General features: G+C 38.4%; 1 protein-coding gene across 5 annotated transcripts in view; it reads left to right on the forward strand.

Annotated features, from left to right (window-relative positions):
* Positions 1 to 20,173, forward strand: part of RIMS1 (regulating synaptic membrane exocytosis 1) — a 354,476-nt gene that overhangs the window by 320,839 nt on the left and 13,464 nt on the right. The window contains exon 1 of one of the 5 annotated variants that reach the window (XM_075087079.1): positions 13,688 to 13,877. The exons of the other annotated variants lie outside the window; for them this stretch is intronic. The gene's annotated coding sequence lies outside the window, so the exon portion shown is untranslated. Of the gene's footprint in view, positions 1 to 13,687; positions 13,878 to 20,173 lie in introns of those variants that run through there. 5 annotated transcript variants of the gene reach the window in all.

The following is a 20,173-nucleotide window of genomic DNA, read 5'->3' on the forward strand; positions in this document are numbered from 1 at the left end:
CTAACAGCTTATGATGTCCATCTTGAAAGGACACAATTCAGCTTGCGTATTTCCTTAAATACGAATAAATACAAATGACATTTTAAAACAAAATGCTGACAGCATCAGGTACAGCGGGTAGTGGTTCACAAAATATTTCAGTGTTGCTGAATCTCTTTTTTTTGTTGTTTTTTTCCCTTTTCTTTTCTTTTTGCTGGAAAAGGTATTGGGCTGAAAAATTTCACTCAGCTTCGCAGAGCTATGTTGGTACATTGTTTCCCCATGTAGGAGCTCTGCATATGAATAGGAAAGAGTCTGGGCATCAGCCACCCGGCACAGCATATCTTGTCTGCGAGCACACCTAAGGTACAGTCCTAAAAGCAACTCTCCCTCCTCCAGTACTTTTTACAGATAGTGAAAGGAGGTCAGGTTCTGCTGGCTGAGGTCCAGGTAACAGCAGCATTGCAGGACAGAGGAGAGGAGAGGAGAAATGGGGACAGTCGCTGGCCTTGTTCCCACGTGCATCAGTCTGGCAGCATATCTGCTAGCCAGGGCTATTGGCCAGTCCAATGTTGACTTTGTTTCCAAGAAGAGAAGGAGCAGCAGTCAAATATAAACTGTGTGACAGAAGAATTTGATCTCTGGTTGTATAACATTTATTGCCCAGACTCCTCTCCATACTTTAGATGGCATATAAATTAAATTAACATAAGTAATAACCACTTTGGCAAGTCTTAAAATAGAACAAAGATACAAAATATGAAACTGAGCACATCATATTCCTTGCTAGTCCAAACTTGCTTCCTGCCAACGAATCTGATACACAAAGAGAAGGGAAAAAAGAGATTGAGATACCCAGTGAATTTGTGCTTCTTCAGAACAGAGCTCAGCTCTTCAGTGGCATCAGTTGCACTTGATGTGTAAACGCTGCTCATGAGCAGTGGGGTTTATCCCATGGAAATGACTGCTCTCTATGCATATGAATGATTTTCTTCATAACATACCAGGTGATTTCTTTTTAAGGAAATCATCAGGGGCTAGTGAGAATTTGGCAGTTTATATTTAAATACACTTTTTATTCTTACACCATCTTTTCCTTTGTACATGTACTGGTATTTCAAGTGCTTAAATTAAACCTTCAGTGATTTTTAGCCACTCTGTTTGACTAGCCAGTTTGTTGCATCTGCAAAATTTTCTTCAAATTGCCAAGAAAAGGTGAAGGAATGAAATAGCTCAGGAAGTTAGAGATGTTCATATGTCTAAGTCATTGGCACGTTGTCAAAGTGCGAGTATTTTTATCAGCTGTGGCACAGGTTTACAGTTTCATTAGTGTTTTGAATGTTGTGCCAGCTTTTCTTTAGTTTGGTAAGTGAGCGGTTTTTAGAATGTGATGGTGATATAGCTTCCGAAAGGGACCAATAGTGTAAAATATTAGCTTTGTTTAAATCTATATTGATTTCTGTTGCAGTGTTAGGTGCTATGTATATCGGTTATTTGGGATGACTTACTCTAAGTAAGGCATGAAAATTCTGTGCAATATTGAAGTTGAACTCCCGTTTCCTGTTGTACAAACCTCGGTATAGTTACTTCCTTAGACCTCAGTAAACAGTACATGTTGCCTCTGTATATCTTCAGTTCTCCATTGGAAGGTTCATCTCTGAACTTGCTTGAATTTACCAAAATTTGATAATCTGTTTAGATTTTCAGACTGAAGTTTACAAATGTTTAACTGCAGTGTCATAGACCTAAGACATTCAGAGAACCAAAAGAGTTAACTGCAGGGTGTTTTTTGTTGTTGTTGATCTGTTGCATGTTTATCCTCATAAGTTACCTGAGAATTGCTTTGAACTTACTTAGTATTTACAAAAGTTATAAATGGGTTAACTGGGTAACTTACTTCGACTTTAAATGATGCTTATCAAATATCAGCTTTTTTAAAATCGGGTTTTTTAATGGTGGCTTTTCTGTCTTTGGGATAAAAATCAGTGTCTTGGGAATCCATTTATTTGTAATGATTTCTCTGGTCTCAGAACAGAATTTGTCAGATTGACAAGTTATCTTAGTGCAGGTCCATGCAAATGGATTTCCTGTTTATAAAGCAGGTTAAAATATCTGAAAAGCTCTTCTAGGGAGGAATCTCAGGGCTGCTGTCTTGATTAGTTTTGCTTTCACATGGCTGTTGATAGCTTTATTTATAGCTCTGCTGTTTGATTGGATTTGATGGTGCAAAGTGTTCTCTCTCAGAGCGTGGCCAGACTGAAACACTGAATTAGGTATAGATGTGACCTAAGATTTATGTATAAAATTAAATCAGTTTTACCCATCACTCTCCCTTTGAAAATTATCCTACTAACCATCTTTTCTCCTGCCTGAGCAGCTCTTCTCTAGTCAGGGCAGGGTAGGGGATTTCTTTGACGACTCGTCTGCTTTCTTCAAAGTGACTAAAATGTTAATGGAGGAAGATGTTCAAAGGGCATAGAAAACAAACTCCTGGGTATATACACAGTAGTGTTGCCTTGGGTTTTTTTGCATACTAAAAGTACTCTCTTGAAGTTTTGTATTTATTGATGGGAAAGGAGTAATTTACCAGGAAAACATTTTGAGGGAATCACTTGTCCTTAGCTTAGAGGCATACCATGTTAAGAAACAGCTGCTTCTGCCTAGGCAGAGGTACTACATAGGGCTGTGAAGTGGTCACAAGAAAGGTCACACACAGGATCCGATTAATCTAGTAACCAAACTGTTTCTCTGGAGTCTCTGTAATGGCCTTTGTAAGGCATAACCACTCTGAGAGCTGAGTTGCATTTGTATTGCACTTATTTCTCCTCTGATGTGAAAAAATTTACAGCTCTGGCAGCAGGCTCGTATCACAGCAAGAGAGCTGTCATCTCTAGCATGTGTTGGAACAGGCAACTTTGATATCTTTCTGCAGGGTTTATAGAGACAGGTCAGGATTTAGCTCTTAACAGATGAACCATTGTCATTGACTGGGGAATCCAGGAGAAACAGTGACAGAGCAGGTGACATAGGAACTGTGGTGGGTTCGAGTAGCAGTTCACAGTTTTACTTTAACAGCACTTATATGCTTGCCTGTAATACAGTTTTATTTATTTTTGTTCAGGCAGCACTTTTATGCTCCATGCTTGGGTACAGGCCTTTAACCTATACTCTGTTTCAAGGGGATAGACGTGTTTATGGCCAACTTGGCAACAATGGCAAGAAATTTGATGGGATCCCAAAGTTTCCCTTTTAGCCAAGGTTCAGGCTCTCCCAGTCTGCCTCATAGTAGTTTCTGGTCCAAAGTTTGCCCATGGCCAAAATCCCAGGTCCATTAAATTGCCTTGCATTTATTTTGGAGTATGTGCTTTTAAACATCTGACCATATTCCCCAAATATTCAGAAGAGTGACTTTTCCCAGTAACCACCTCCAGATTGTGCCAGGCTAATGCAATACCACTTGAAGTTTACTGACTTGGGCAGGGGGATGCTCTGAAGAGGGCAAAAAGCCCCTCTCCAGATCTAGTCATTGCGGCCCAGAAACAAATCTTTCTGTGCAAATGCTGGTGACTGAACATTTGACGTCATGGATTGTTTCATTTACATGGCGCCATTCTGTTGCATGGAGCAGCTGCTTCCATTGCTTTACTTGCTCTGGATCAAAAAAATCTGAGTCTGCATCTAGAAAGACTTGAGCACAAACCTTCCAGCCACTAATTCCCACTTATTCCTCTTATCCTTTTAAGGAATCCCATGTGTCCGTGTCTCTCACATCATGCTTTTTAAATATACCTATATGGTATGAGCTGTACATGACAACTAGAGAGGAACTGTTCTTCAAAAAAGCAGACGAGAAGTTATAATCACAAAGAGTAGGATTAGTCTGAGCAAGTGTAGGTGTCCACAAAGTAGCTGTTAGTTCATCACTTCCAGCTTTCTTTCTAGCCAGCAGAGAGAAAGGTACACTTCTGGATATATGGCTCATCCATCCTCAAATAAATATCTGAGATAGTAAAAACAAAGTGCACCCTAGAATGTCTCTTTCTCTATATATGCTCTAAAAGGAGTCTGGCACGACTAGCTCCAGTACAGCATCTACAGACACATAAAGTTCAGTGAGCCAAGTCCTACTTAGCCTGTGCACAGCCCCCCTTTCTTTCTGCTCCCAGCCCTTTCCTTGGTTCCCCTCAGAGGCCAGCAGTAGCAAGGGCTTCAGCTGCCCCAGTCCTTCATCTCCTGTAGCAGAATCCTGCAAGGTTTCCTGTTGCCCCTCTTGCACAGAGGAGAGACAGATGGCAGAGTTGCTTGGATAGAAGTCTGACTTAAGAAAAGACTCAACCGTTGAGCTACACAAAGTAGATACTTTCTTGTTCTTGCAGCTTGGCATGCAATAAGCAAACTGTGTCACAGCACCAGGTTTGATCCTCATCTTGCTGCATGATAGCAAAGTTCAAATTTTAAATTCAAGAGTGCCTTTGGCACACTTACAATGAAATCACCATTTTTTAAATACGGTGTGTTTTTTTCCTTGGTACCACCATCAAGCTTTCTAATGCTATTTTTGCAGGAGATCAGGTAATGATTTTCCTGAGACGGAGTAATTCTGTACCTGATAAGCAGTTTCTCTCATTTGCTCTGTTGATTGCTCAGCATCCATAAGAGCAGCAGGATTTGGTTGCAGATGTAAAGTCAGAGTTTTCTAAGTCTCTCTGTGAATGCTAATCAAGAGTTACATATATGTGTGTGGCTAGTTTATATTTTTATATTAATTGTTCACATGAAGGGAGCCATTGGTAAGTTTATAGACAGGATAGTGAGATTGTCAGACTCAGAAGAAAAATACTGCAATGAAAAGCCTTTAAGAAATCCATTTGTTAATTGTTTTATATGTGATCAAATCGGAAGAAATAAGGGATGGCAGTTTTACATCTGACAGTCTCCTTAAATATCTTACCTTTTCTGATAAGCAAATGGCATCGTCAGAACTAACACTATGTACTTGGTACAAAACTTTCCAGTCAAACCAAAAATTTAATAACCATGTAGATGGAAACGACACAGTGAATTGTAATTTTATTGTAACTCTAAGTAGTTGCGCTCTCAAGCACAACTGTCATGATCCAAGCCTTTCATACATTGTCGTCAATCAGGCAGAGTATGTAATAGCAGCATTGTCCTGTGATACCTTGTTTATGATGAAAATGTAAGTACTTCCCCTAATAATATTCTTTTTTTAGTGTAATATTAACAAAATTATTACTTTTTTCTATTATATGACACTGCCAGTTTCTACAAGCTGGGAATAGGATAATGCTTTTAGTCTTCAAAGGGCAAATGGAGACCCCAGCAAGCTGCAATGTGCTATTATTCATCTAGTGCTGCCGTGTGTTTGGTGCTGGTATAATGAGCAGTAAATATGCTTATTTTCGCTCGGGGGGGATAACTTTCACGTGTTAATGCTTCTGTTCATACTATGCTTTTTTACTATCGCGTTAATACTACTTTTCACATATAATTGCAAATAGTCTTTTGCTGAAAGGAGCAAAGATATTTGGACAACATGAACTTTAGTTGAGTTAGAAGTGACGAAGAGAAACAGTGAGGCAAAATCAAAGGTCCGGCTGGATCAATGATTAGTCCCAAAAGGAAGGCTAAATGTTGTCAGTTTAGGGTGACAGATATTACATCTCCTGACTTTCTTCTCATCTTTCACTCTTTATCTGTGTCCACGTAGTACCCATCACCACAATAAGCCGTGTGCCATAGAGAAGTAAGATCATCTGTGTTATGTAAAAGAACTGCGAACGAAATGACGTTGCAAAATTGAGAGGTGAACCTTGATGCTTTGCATCGCGGCATTCCTTTTTCACTTTAAGACCTTCCTTCCCACAGGTTTTTTCGTCAGCATGTTACATACACAGGTAGTTTCTCTTTATGCATAACAAATTCTCTTTGTTGGTGGGATGTGCTTATTTTTAAGAAATCAATTGCTTTTGAGAGCTGAAAAATCCCATTGATTTCAAGGCTTAAGAATTTGGTACTCGATAAGGCTGTTCTGTAGAATAAATGGATGACCTTTTGCAGGTTGGTTTTCTCTATTCGTTGTCCAAAGTTTTGTATCCTGTTCGGAGTTGCAGTAGCAGTGTAGCAATCATTTTGCAATCCCAACTGGAGCAAGAACTGCTATGGCTACTAGCTAAACATGTACTGTTGCAGTGCAAGTTATTTTATGCACTCTTAATTTATGTTCTGACTTTTATAGTTCATGTCAGACCTCTTTAATAGTAGCGATGGTTCTTTGTTCTTTGCGTTGTTGGCAGTCATGGACCTTAAAGCATTTTAAGAAGGAATGGTAAGTGCCATTATCCCATGTTATTGAGGAGCAAACTCCAGGACTGGAACTGACCGACGGAAAATCTCACAGTCTGCAGAAGAGCCAAGACTTCCTAAAATCTTATGACTGTAATTACCAGATTAAAAAATATTTGTGACTGTTTAAAGTACCTAGGAGCACGTTATAAGAGATCTACTAATCTCATTGAAGCGGTGCTGGAAAAGAAACAACACAGAGTGCCCACAGGGTGTGCGTGTATGTGTGTGAGCATGTGTGTGTAATCTTTAGTTAGGGGTATTGTTTTAAGCAAAGATTCCATGGAACCTTGAATGTCCGTACATTAAAGCATGTCTAAACATCACTTACATATTAAACATGTTTGATAATGTTTACAATACAGACTAGGACAGTGTTAGCTTTCTTGCCATGGGAATCTATGGCTGAAAACAGTATAGTGTTTGACCCCTACAACATGTTATAATAGGATTCACTTGTGTGCTGCTGAGATATAATGCGGGTCGTGCATACAATCATCCTTGGCTTCCTTCAGCATCTTCATTTCTTGTGTCCTCCTAGTAAGAATATTTCTATTTGGGGGATTTCAATTAAATACTCTGCCAGGATGGACTTGCTTTAAAGGTTAATATAACAGATTCTTCTCTGCAGTGTAATATTAGCTAAATAATCAAGTAGTGGTACCTGATTACTTGGCATATTTTAGTGATATTATTATAAAAGATATGTTGACCACAAGCTGAGTCAGGACTTCGGAGTAAGATCTCTAAAATCTTTTAATCCGGTGAACTCAGTTGAACCATGAAGAAATGCATAAAATATGTGAACAGCTCACTGTTGAAAATGTGTATGTTTATACTCACGTCCTCTTGACCATTCTTTCAGCTCATGTTTTGTACGTCAGAAGACAGCATGGTGACATTTGTTATCTTGCTTGATGGCATGGTGCTAAGCTCTCTGTTACAAGATCTTTTTATTCAGATTGCGAGTTTTTCTATCAAAATAATAGCTCGTCACTGTCATAGGTTATCTTTACAAAATACCTGAAAATACTGTGGTTGTCTGCCTTGCTGAACAGGTAGGTGGCATGATGAGAGATCACTCAAGTGTACACCAGATGTTCTCCTTTCCCTTTGTAATTCTGAAGAAAAGCAGACCAGAATTTCACCTTGATTCTGGGTTGGTTCTTTATTTATTATTAAGTCATTGGGATGAATAGAACAGAGCATATTATGAACTCATGGATAGTGATTTATATTAAAAACATAATATTTTATATAAATCATACCCTAGTAGCTGGGTAACTGTAATTATTTTAAATTTTCAGGCACCATTGTGCTGGGACAGGATTTTATGGGAAAGTTGACTTTGGTTTCTAAAGTGCATTATTTTCCTCACTGTCAAAATACCATATTGTCACATTACACATGTATTGGAAGTTTTATTTAAATAGGATGCATTAGGTATCCAGATGAGGGTGAAGTCCAGTCCTATGCATGTTTCACAGGGAATAGTCCCATGGAGAACTACAGGTGATGAACTTGGACCTTGGTGAAAATTCTGCATGCTTTTGTGAATAAGTGTGTAATACCTAAGTGTGAGTGAGTATGTAAGACACAAAAAGCCGCTATATAAAAAGCCACTTCTTCCAGATATAGAGGAAAATGAAACCTCCAATAGGACCATGCACTTTGGATTTATTTTAAATTACCCATGCTTTTTATGTTTAGTTTGATATAGTCAATTAGCCTGTGTAGCCCAAAGTTCCTGAAGATGACAGAAAGATGTGCAGAAAAGCTAAGGCCTTTGAAAAAGCTTTGTCCTTCACTGTGCATCTTCCTCTTTCACAACTTGGCATACACATAATGCAGTCTTCAGAGTAAGACCACCACTGGACGACGGCGTCCTCTCAAGGGTTAGAAAGATTGTTTTTACTTAAAAATTTTGGTGGAAGAAAGCATAAATTACTCTAAGAACTTTTCTGCCTATATATTGTAAATTCTTGACTCGAGAGAAATGCCTTCAGTTTTCCTCTAGAATGTGCTTTTTTTTGTTAAAAATTAAATACACGTATTTAATGCCGAGGACAAAAGGAGATAGTGTGAATAACTGTATGCAATCAGGCACATTGTATGAAAGAATTATAAAGTAAAATAATTTTTAGATTTGAGTCATCTTTTGGTGACATAGGCTCCTGTTGCCACTGAAATGCACATCGACACTCACTTCAAAAGAAACAGGAGATTGTCTTCATTACGTATCTTCAGTGCTGCATCACTAATGGACAGGGAAAATCCTGTGACTGCAGTCTCCTTTCAAAAAATATCCTTTTTCTAATACCTGTCATGCTAGTCTTGATATTTTTTGTAGTCTAAAGATGCTATATTTAATAACATATAATCATTATTGTTTAAAGGCTCTGTATAACAGTTATTATACTAATTATGTATGTTACTTAAGCTTATTGAAAGTCACTTCTATATTGGTTCTTATTCTGGCAGTAGCTATATCATTTAACTTCTCAAGGAGCTTCTCAAACTTTTTCTTTTGTAATATCTGCATGCTCTTGATGTCACCTTTCATTATGATTTTATTAGAAGTTACCTGACAATTAGCTAGTTTTATTGTGTCCATGCAATTTTTACTTATTCAGGAGGGTAGTAATACCATTTTTATATAAATGAGCCAGGGTTTATGCACATTGTATTGTTTCTTGTTTTATCTCTAATATTCCGTCATGTTAGATTCTGTTTACTCATGGAGTTTTAAAATCTAATATATTACAGAGGCTAGAATAACAAAATTGCATGTTTCCTTAAAGAGTATTTTATAACGACAGAGCAAGATTGTGTTTTCATCTTAAGTTTTATCTCATGTGATTTTGACTCATAATGTATATGGCAATCTTTTTTTTCTGTGCATATATTGTGTTTAATCCTTACTTTGATGATGTCTTACCTGTGCAGAATTTACCTTTCTTATTTTTTACTACTATTTAAATGTCCATTGCTATTTTTGTAGCAGCCTGTACTCAATAACAGCTAACCTCTCACAGTGTGAACACACCCTAAAAGCAGCACTCTCATTAATGATCATAGTAATCCTGAGCAGCAAATAGAGCTTTATCTGCCAGTTCCAAGAAAAAATACTATCTGAAATAATTTGTATAATATACAGATAATAAGAGATTAGTGCATCTGTTCCAAAGAGCCTGACCTTCAGACCATTAGCTCTGCAAGATCCAAGCACCATGGTGTAATCCTGCTATGAAAGGCAAGTTTGTTTTACTTTTGTATTTTATGATCTTCATCTGTGAGCTAACATATATTGAAATCCCTGGAAAGATGTAGTACTGCTTGGCTTGAGTTATTCTATGCTAAGATAGAGACGAAAATGACTGTAAAAGGCAAGTTTCTATTTAACCAATAGTAAGCCTAGGAACACGAAAATAAGGTTTATTTGTTATATTTTAATTTTGTGCTGGGTACTCTGGCAGCCGTCTTTCTATATGCTCTCTGCAAGTAAATTTGGATTTTGAAATCTGTGCTTCAGACTGGCTGATTGATTATTGTACATTTTCGTGTTTGTTTTTATGATAAGGATTTGAAAGTTGCCTTCATACCGAGCTGTCTGATTTTCTGCTACCCTTTCTCATTTTCTTTGGTGCCGATGTTCCTACCCAATTTTTATTTTCCAGTTTATTTTAAAATTATCATCATCTCTTCATCTGTGATAGGTTTGTCAGTGCCCTCTATATCAAAACAGCAAGAAAATTTAGTGTTAAATCTTAGCCTCTGCTTTTGGATAGTATAGAAAGAAGAAAATGACCTGTTAAATAGTTTGGAAATATTGAAATTAGCTTCATATTGTACTGTAATGTCTGTTATTAGCATACCTGGAGCAACATTTGCAGATATAGCGGATATATATTTCAAGAAAAGTGCATTAGATCATTGGACTTACTAATATGCCTGCACGATCACATTAAAAAGTGTAGTTCAAGTAACCCTGTGTTTTAGTTGGGATAGCAGTTTGGAGGTGTTTTCACTTCAGAAATAACTAGAAGTTGGGGAAGTTGTTTTTTCTATAGAGATAGGCAGTATTAGCATTGTTTCATTTTCTTTTTCATCTCATTATGCCTTGTGTTTGAAATGGCTTTAAAATTTGGTAAACATTTGCCATCTGCTTAAATATATTGGCTGTAATTCAGATGCTCTTAAATATTCATTTATAATATATGGCTAATTCTCCCTTGTGCTTATATTTTTCATAGCTTTTTATCATGTTTGCAACAGATCAATTATATAAAAAATCTATTATCACTCAAGCAAAGAGTTGCAGTAAAGAAATCTTGCTTTGTAATGAAAAGCGAGCATAATTTTCCAGAGAAAACACAGTACAACTCTTCTTGCATTGGTACCCTTTTGCCTGGTGTCTGTTGACCATAGTCTCGTCTCCTTTGTCTTTGAGAAAGGCAAAGCCTTTCTAAGCAAGGTTTGCAACCCAAGACGGAGACCTGAGGAGAACGAGAAATTGGCAGCCACCTGTAAAAATAACCCGGATTCAGTTTTAATGGCAAAAGGCAAGGTGTTACAGAAAATCCTGCTCTCTCACATCTCTCCCTACTTTGCACAGTAATCAAAGCAGTTCTGATGCTGTGGCTGGTGTCTGTCTGCGGCACAGCTGAACATTTATGTCTTGTCAGTAGAGTTTTCCTCAGTGCATATTTGATGATGGACATAAACCAGCGATACTGGATGCAAACCTTACAATTTCATAGCAGAGTTATGCCAGAGCATTCATTTGGGCTGAGCAATCTGTCTCTAAACTGAGTCTTCATGTACGGTTGTCCACTTTCAATAACATAAACACATCAGGAACAATTATATCTTGAAGTTATGCGGTGTTTATCTAGCACAGATCCACTGTCCAAGTCCGTAGGTGTTTTTACATGCTGACTGCTGTAACTAAGGTAAACGAGTTTGAATGCAGTGCCACAAACAGCGATTTTAAACAAACATTCAGCGACTGTTTCACTCACTGTTTACCTCTCTTAACTACTGCTATGGATAAAAAGCTGATTAAAAAGAGAAATTTTGCACCAGGACCATCATTTAAGTGGATTTGAACTGACCAAAAGAAGGAGCCTCCCCTGAGTTTTTAGCCTCTCTTCTGGCAGCTGTTGTCTGGGCTGACCTCATATATGTGGGGGTGGGGTAGGTCCTTATGTCATCACAACACTTCTGGCTTGGGACTTTATATAGTCACATCTAAAACAGCATTCAAAAGTAATACAAAAGAAATTCAAAAGCAGAGTAAGCCTTAACGGAGGTGCTTTGGCCCAAGGAGAGCACGGCTGTGTTTTACTGTAGCTGAACCTTCAGCAGGGTCACTGATGGATACAAGGTACAGCAGTGCAAACAAAGTTGCAAAAACAACTTGCAAATTTGTGCTTCGAAATGTAGAAAGTTTAAATGAAAGTTTGTTTTAGGGTATGGTACTTTGGAGGCTGCCCAGAAAAATTTATTCTGTAGAGAGTCTGAGGCTAATATTTCAGGAGGCAGATGAGCTCGAATTCACTCTTCCTGCCATGGTGGAGGAACAAGCCAAGCTTTTGGTCGGCCTTTCTGTTACAGATCCAGAAGAGCAGGTCAAGAAGTTACAATCATGGAAAGGGGTTTTGGTCATACAAATAAGAAATATAAGGAATGATTTTTCCTGGGACCAGGAGAAGGAGGGTAAAGGAGGAAAGACTGTGACCAAAGTGGGGGCTTTCTTGGAGCCTATGGTGTGAAAGCCTTTCCTCTGTGGGTTTTTTATTTAAACTTCAAACCTCTGCTGAGTTTCCCTGAGCAAAAGCCTGAGTGGGAGGGAACTTCCATACACTTGAGGTAAGTGCAGCACTTTGGGTAAAAGTGCTCAACATGGCAGCCTGGTCTCGGAGCCTTTGCCACGCAGATGCTGAAGGCGTGTCTCGGGAGGGTGGCATGTGCACATTAGCAGCTACCAACATCAGCATTGCATTCCTGCCATGGCATTGTACTGATCTTTGGAAGATAAATCTTTCCATTTAATTGCATTTTGCCTTTTTAAATTTTTAACATACCTCATGAGAAAATTGCATTCCAAACGACTACATGTTTTTCAAAAAGGTGGTAAGCCTCCCTCCCTCTGGTGTTCTGAACATCATTTCTAAATGCATACTGCAGAGCAAGAAGATACAAATTACTTTAATGATCGCACTATGTAGGAAATCTGTACCTATGCAATGAAAATAGGTGGATATTTCTGCATGGGTGTGCCATGAGATATACTGCAGAGGATTTTGAATGTGATAGTCACCTATAAAGTATTTGCAATCATAAGTCCTGGTATATGTTTATTAGCTAAAATGTGCAATATCATTTGTGGCATTTTTCTCATTAATCATTTTATGAATCTTTAAACAATCAGAACTTCACCACAACTTGAAGATCCACTGGAGAGAAATTTATTGCATGCGTGGTTTTTTGGCTTTTTCCCATTATAATTCATTGAAATAGTTTTCTTCTTTTTGCTTGACAAAAGCCGAGTCATTTCCTTTCTCCTTTCTATCTTTAATCAACCTGATAATCCAAATTCACTATATAGATTAGGTTGGGTACCTCTGTTCTTTGTAAAAGAGAGTGAGAGAAAGCACATGGGTCCCTACAGTGCTTGAATGCCAAGTTGACAAAGGTGCGTTAAATTAATTGATTCTTAACCAGTTGCAAGAGGAAAGGATATTACATTTTTGGAATAGAGTATCAGGAAAATGGAACGATTTGACCTGGGAACAACCATATGGCAAAGTCTGTTTCCTCAAAACGAAGTTTAAAGATGAAAGGAGTAATTCAGTAATGAAGTTCTGTTCTCAGAATGCACGTGGGCCCTTAGGAGGCAGTGAAACTTTAACTCTGGCATGCTCAAGTCCCTCTAAGACAGTAACATCATTAAGACTTTTCCGTAGTGTAACGGCAATTTAGTATTTAATGCTAATTTGATGCTTTCTCAGTTTTGCAATCTTTCAGGTGGTTTTGTACCAAAATTCATGCAGAATGAGTCAAAATCACCAGGATAGAGAAATGTGTTTCTGGGTTTATTTGACTCTTCTCATCCAGTTCTGAACAGCAGCATTAAAAAACTGCATCAAACAAGGTTGCCAAGAATATTTTGTGCTCTTCTCTACTTACACATCGCTAGAAAATACACTGCTGACTGAATTTTTTAACCTTTCAGCAATATATTATGAAGTGCTAGCTGGCAGGTAGTTCAGTACTTTTTCACTGCAAGGCCCTATAATGTAATCACAGTTGTAAAAGGAACTTGTGAGTGAAGCAACTTGATCATTCCTCGCAGTGCTGCAGTGCCAAGTGGTTACAGGAGAACGAGGGAGAGGCAACGCCAGGACCCCAGAGATTTATTCTACCCAGAAACAGCACAAGATATTTAAACAAAGGTGAAGCTGCTTTAGGTGCTGGCTGCTTGCTAAGGATTATATCGTAGCCCATGTTTAATTTTGCTTAAACCGGAGGTAAGCCTGTATTTTCTGTGTGGTGCTGTGATGAGCCTACGTATTAGTCTGATTTAGCAGTGTGTGTTAGTCTGGGGTTATAACTTTGCAATGCTACAGTCACTAAGGAAAAACCTGTGTCAGTGTGGCACTCCCTTGATCTGATACGCTAGAAAGGATCTCTAAAGGCAGATTAGTAATATTTGTAAAAGGAAGTGTAATACCCACCTGGAGGTGCTGGTAGTGGTAAAATAAAACTTGAAGGGCTTGAAAGTTGCAGTCCAAACAAATCAAACTACAGGAAAGGTACAGAATATTCAGATCAATTAACAGGATGCTAATTGTTCTGAGAAAGAGGAGAGGACTCTTTCTGGAGCTCTAATGTCTCCCGATTAGTATGCTGTGCTGTTAAATTAGGGCTGAGTTATTGTTCAGAAACTTTTCTGCTGTACAAAAAGGCATGTAACATCATTTTCCTAGAAGATGCTTTGGCACCAAAGGTTTTGACAGTGTTTCAATTTACAGTTTTTATGGTAGTTAAGAAAAGAATTAGAATTGTTGCCAGGTACATTGGAAATGTACATTGTTGAATGTACAGGTTGCCATTCTGTACATCAGATAGTCCTCATTTTTTGAAGATGCATAGCAAGAGTGAGGGTTTTTTTTTGTGATGTCTTATAAATTGTCTTATTGGTGATATCATTTTGTAAAATGTGTAATCATACTGTCCTTTTATGTTTTAATAATAAATACTAAAATATTTGTAACTGTGAATACTCTTATTTAAAAAACAGTCTCAGATTTACTAAAATTATAATGGCTGCCTATAACCAAAAAGGACTTCATGCAGTTACTTAAATATGTTTAAATCCTTAAAAAAAATAAAATATTGTTTTAGTTTACCTGAAGAATCTCTTCCACTTTCTTCTGCATTACGATTTTGTTTTCCTCTCCTGTATTAACTGGCAGCTGTGTCCCAGCACCCTTTCAGTGGACAAATGTTATCTCTGAACCATATGTCAGCTCTCTTCTACGGGTTGGCCGGCAGTAAACAATGCTGTAATATAATGCTGTGTTTTGCTGGAAAAATGTTACTGTTGAAGTGCAAACAGCTCTTCTGAGCTTCTTATTTCAGCCCGTCTCGCTTTCTCCTCCAGTCTAACAAAGCCAAGAGTATATGAGAAAATGAGTGCTTGAACATTTATAAACTGTTTGTATAGTAAATAATTTGATGGGAACATGCTGCTGTTGTGTTACTAATTGAATTTCACTGAAACAGGCTTTAAGAGTTGAAAAACTAGGCATGTATACCTATTAGCAGTTCCATTTACATATTCTGCTTTTATATAGCTCTTTGCATATATGTGAACAAGATAATTAAGATGCTGTTGTTTCGTATGCTTATAAAGAGTGTTTAGTGCAATCACAGCAGTAAAAACTCGTTACCATATATCATCCCTGATTGCCTTATTTTGGCTGACAGTGTTCTGGTTAGACACGGGTTTTCTTCCCTGATGTGGGAAAATCATATGTATCGGGGTGATCATACAAAACCACAGGCTTGTTTTCACTTTTTTTCAGTAAACATGCCTAACACCATCTTTTCTTAAGGAGGCAAGATTTATAAAAGCAGTTTCTTGAAGTTTTCAGGTGGTAAATAATGGCCTGATTTCAAGTTCTTGTTTACTTTTGTTTTGTTTTGAACATGGACCTTAAGCAGTTCTTGTCATTTGTTCTCAAAGTACTACTTCAGCTTTGCAGAAGTCAGTAGGAGCTGTTGGACAAGTTACTTTCCTTTGAAATCTAAGTGCAAACTGTTAAAACTTTTGAGTTTGCAACTTTGCTTTTCAATGAGTAACAGAGTCAGAAGCTCAGATTCTGAACTACACTGGCTAAAGTGCCATCACAGCATTAATATATCCGTTAACAGCATTTCAGCGAAGCCTTCTTTTGTTAGGATTGGTGCTTTTTGTTCTTTTGTCTCTAAATATGTAAGGTAAACAATAGCGTGTGTATTAATGGACTAGTTGCACTATCTGTTTTGTATTATCTGAAAATATTTATTGGGAAAGAAGTTGGTTTACCAGCTGAATGTGTGAATTTATAAGTATAATTAAGAGATACCATTTATTCCAAACTCCTGAAAAAAAATACACCTCGATAGATCATCCCACCTGAAAAGATGAACTTTCGTCCTAGAAGGTTTTGTTATTTATAATAGTATAAATGTTGTTTGTAGATTTGTTTGAATAAATAGAAATGGGAAAAAGTACATGATGGTTTATATTTGCATTTTAAACCTTGGGATCTAATACCACATAATATAAACAGCATTCTCCTTTCTTGGAATATATTGTGTGACAGAGGAAACATTTAAAAGACCATTACTGAAATATTTCAGATGTCTTTTTATAAACAGCATTATATATTCAGGAGAGTGTTGCAGAATACAAAAAATGAAAAATATGGTGGAGCGTTGCAGTATATAAAGTCTGGGGAAAAAAATCATGTTTAAATGTCATATTTTTTACTATTTATCTTCTGTCCGTAGTCACTGTGCACTTTCAGTCTTTGACATCAATCTACTGCTGAGTTCATCTGAGAGATGAACACATGTAAAAGAACAAATGCTGTTTGAATTATTTCTTCCTTTCTTTCTCTGTTTTAGGACTATAATCCAAGGGGCACTTTTTCAATTCATGTGTAAATATATTTTGTTGTTGTTTAAAAGTGCTACGTGCAGAGTGAGTGGGATGCTGCAGAACTTGTAACTCAGCAGGTTTCCAAGCAGCCAACTCTGAGGTTGTAAAATCAGTAACACATCAGAAAGGACCAGAAGGAAATATGCCCCTTGGCTTTTCTTTTTATAGTCCTTTGAACTGAGGACGACCCTTACTATTCCAGCTGGCATAATCGTGGTGTCTTGCGCAGTCAGTGTGCAAACCAACAACAGGGTCACAGTCCTGCCAGGTTTCAGTCAGAGCTGGCTTCGAGCTGTAGGTCTTTTAGGCTCTCTTTGGACGCATAAGCATGCTTGATACTGTGAACAGTTTGCCTTTGAGACGTGATGACTTTGAGTGTTAGCACCCTGCTTATTACCCCTTTCATTAGTGGATTTAACAATGGTGTATGCTTTGTTCTCTGGAGTGTTCTTTTGAACCAGTCGTGAATGCTCCACACCACATACCCAGGAGCTGTATGTCTGTAAATTTGCTTCTCTTTTTTTTGTGCTAACCAACTGGTTGCCCTCAGGTATGATTCTGGGCAACACTCGCTCAAGGCACCTCTCCCTACAGGCAGTACATAGAAGACCATGTCAGGATTGTCATCTTCTGCCCTACAGAGGTTTCTAGAGGTCCTATTGATTAAGTCACCAGGCTTGTGTCCATGCATGTTCCTGTATGACCCCTAGCCTTGTCCCATGGCATGTAATACACACCTTGGCGTCACAGGATAAAAGTTTACTCCAGCAGGCCGTGGTACAGCCCCTCCCGTTACTTCAGACTTACTATACTGAAACGAGCAAATGTAGTAATTGCCTCCAGGCACCACATGGAGCTCAGAGGAAGAGCCAGGCCAACGGTGATGCCATGTGGCAGTCGTGACAGTGCTAAGGGCAGTCATGGATACAAGTCATTTTGGGCCGTTTGTCCTGGCATTGACCTCTCTGAATTTGATGCCTTTAGAAACATAAAGCTAGCCTTGAGGTATCTCTAGTAGGCCATCTTAATTCTATAGATACTATCACTGACCCTTTCTTGATAATATAATTCCCTTGTCAATAACATTTTGCTCCTGGCTGCTCTCCTTGAGGATGATTAGGAAGTACAGAAACTGGGGACGCATCAATTGCATTGATATTTTGAGCAAATGTAAGATAGTCCCTACACTAACAAGCTTGCTTTTTGCTCTTCATTATTACTTAGATCAGGAGCTCCATTAATTTACTTCTGCCTGAGAAAACCAATATCAGGGACCAGTTTCTTGTCAGACTAAAAAGGAATCACTATAGGCTATATTTATAATAGGTAGACTGAAATAGCACATGGCCCACTCTCATTGTAGCAGGGGTGCTACAACAAGGCTGCTGATGAATTGCAAAATGCTTACAAGCTGTGTATTTTTTTTTGTAGCTGCAGATGGCTGCTTTATGATCCTTTTGCATCGGTTACTAAATCTGCAAAAACATTTATCACAATTGCTCTGTAATGGTTTTTCTCTAGCTTGTACCTGTTAAAGTATGTGCTTAGATGCAGTTTATGGACATCAATCTGCATTTCTGCATGCAGAAAGCCTTACACAACTGGCACAGCAGACAGAAGCATACAGACCGTTTTGGAGTAAATTTTGCCCCTAAATGGTATTCAGTATAGAGCCAGTTTATCTTCAGTCTGCACAATGATATAGTGCAATTTACACAGTGCAGGCAAAGAACTGTAACATATTACAAAATTTAATTGTACATATCAAAATAATAAAAATTGGGAGCAGGACAAAGCATTCTCCAATTGATACCCAGACAAGAGCAGAGAATCTTCTCAATATATCATAGCATGGATATTGAATGTAAATATTTTATGAACTTGTACTGTTCATATAAAGAGAGGGTTCCAAAGATATATGCAGAACTGCTAGATTAAAAGTAATACAAGGTGAAAATGAAAGGTTTTTTTAAAAAAAAAAAAACATTATGAAGAGCGGGAGAAACACTGGTAGTTGTTCAGATCCCGTATTTCGTTGTGCAGTCAAGGCAGGACTGGAAGTTGTACCCCAGAGTGACTTCACCTTACCGGGGACCCTCTAGAAATAACAGCAGCTCCCAACTCAGCGGATGCTAACTACCTCCCTCCCTTGCAGAATGGGGTTTTGCTGAGAAGTTTACAGGACTACACCAACAAGATAAAATGTTCTCATTACTTTTTGTGCTATAAGTGGATGAAACAAATACGATATGCGTAACTGACCGAGGTTAAAACTTGCAAAACCTGTGCAACGTGTGTTTCAGTTCTTAGTCATGGGCAAAAGCAACTCCCTTTATCCCACAAAACTCTCAATGTATTTTACCATTCTGTCTTGGGTTACTTCTATATTATATTTCTGATTGTATTGCAGAATTTAAGGGTATAAAATGAAATACGCAGGAGGACTCTAGTTTTTCCAGGAAACATTGTGGATATTAGTAGCAGTTACAAGACAAGGCAAAAGAATTTCTTTTTAATCTTCAACCTGAAAAAAAAAAATGTTGATGAGAGAAAAAAGAAGTGGAATCCAGCACAGTGAGACCAAGTGCAGTGACTTGAAAAGCATTTGGAAAAAAGACAGTCTGGCGTTTGCAGCACAGTGAGGCAAGGTTGTGGACTCGCTTGTGGCCATGCACGAGGATTCCTACTTCATGGTCGGTGCATTTAAAATCTGTGGAGCGAAGAAGTATGTTCAAGCAGCAACATGGATGTTATCCGTGATAATATAAAACTACTCTTTCAAAAAAGACCCACTTGCTATTTTCAATCTCTACCGTTGCTCAAAGCTAAAATATTAATTTATGTAATTTAGTCAGTGGATATTTTTTACAGTTGTTATTTCTATGAATATGTTCTTCATTATGCTTTTGCAGCAGCCTGGCTCTAATCCCTAAGTTTCAGCACCCACCGTGTTGTCCAGGTGGTCCAGAGCAACAGCTCTTTCCCAATTTGCACTAAGGTCGTAACGATCTTGCAGCTACCTTTAGTGACTCATCACTCCCATTTCCGGAGCCGTGAATACTCACAGGCAACCCTGTTCAGCTGCCCACATTTCAGGCTCTACCGTATTACATACTTCCAGTCACGCTGCCTGATCTGGCTGGCTCCAGAAAAGGCGGCAGGGGGTAAACCCCATAATCTCACCCGCTTTGTAGGAGCAGGTGGAAACAGAGGCACTTTCAGACAGGTCCCAGCAAGAGAGAGAGGCACAAAACAACATGAGTGGCAAATGCATAGCTACTGAAAATGTGAGAATACCGCTTTGGCGCAGGGCTCTGCGTGTGGGTTATACTTCCTGGGCTGCCTTTTGATTCATTTTTGATGCTCAGCTTACCTTTCAGCATTGATATGCTGGACACACCATCTGTTTTTAAAGATAAAGCTCAAGTCCAAAATACAGCATTTGATTTTCTACATACGGAGTCACTAAAGTTCCAGCCACCTGTACTGTCTAAGAGTGAAGCCTGGTCTGCCTGGTGCACCTTGCCCAGCCTAGCCTACCTCACATTTAGCAGCACCAAATAATGCGTTTTCAGCTGACCAAGGACCCGGAATTTGGATGACTTGCAGTGGCCC

The sequence above is a fragment of the Phalacrocorax aristotelis genome, chromosome 3, assembly GCF_949628215.1.
Source record: "Phalacrocorax aristotelis chromosome 3, bGulAri2.1, whole genome shotgun sequence".
Classification (NCBI taxonomy): Eukaryota; Metazoa; Chordata; class Aves; order Suliformes; family Phalacrocoracidae; genus Phalacrocorax; species Phalacrocorax aristotelis.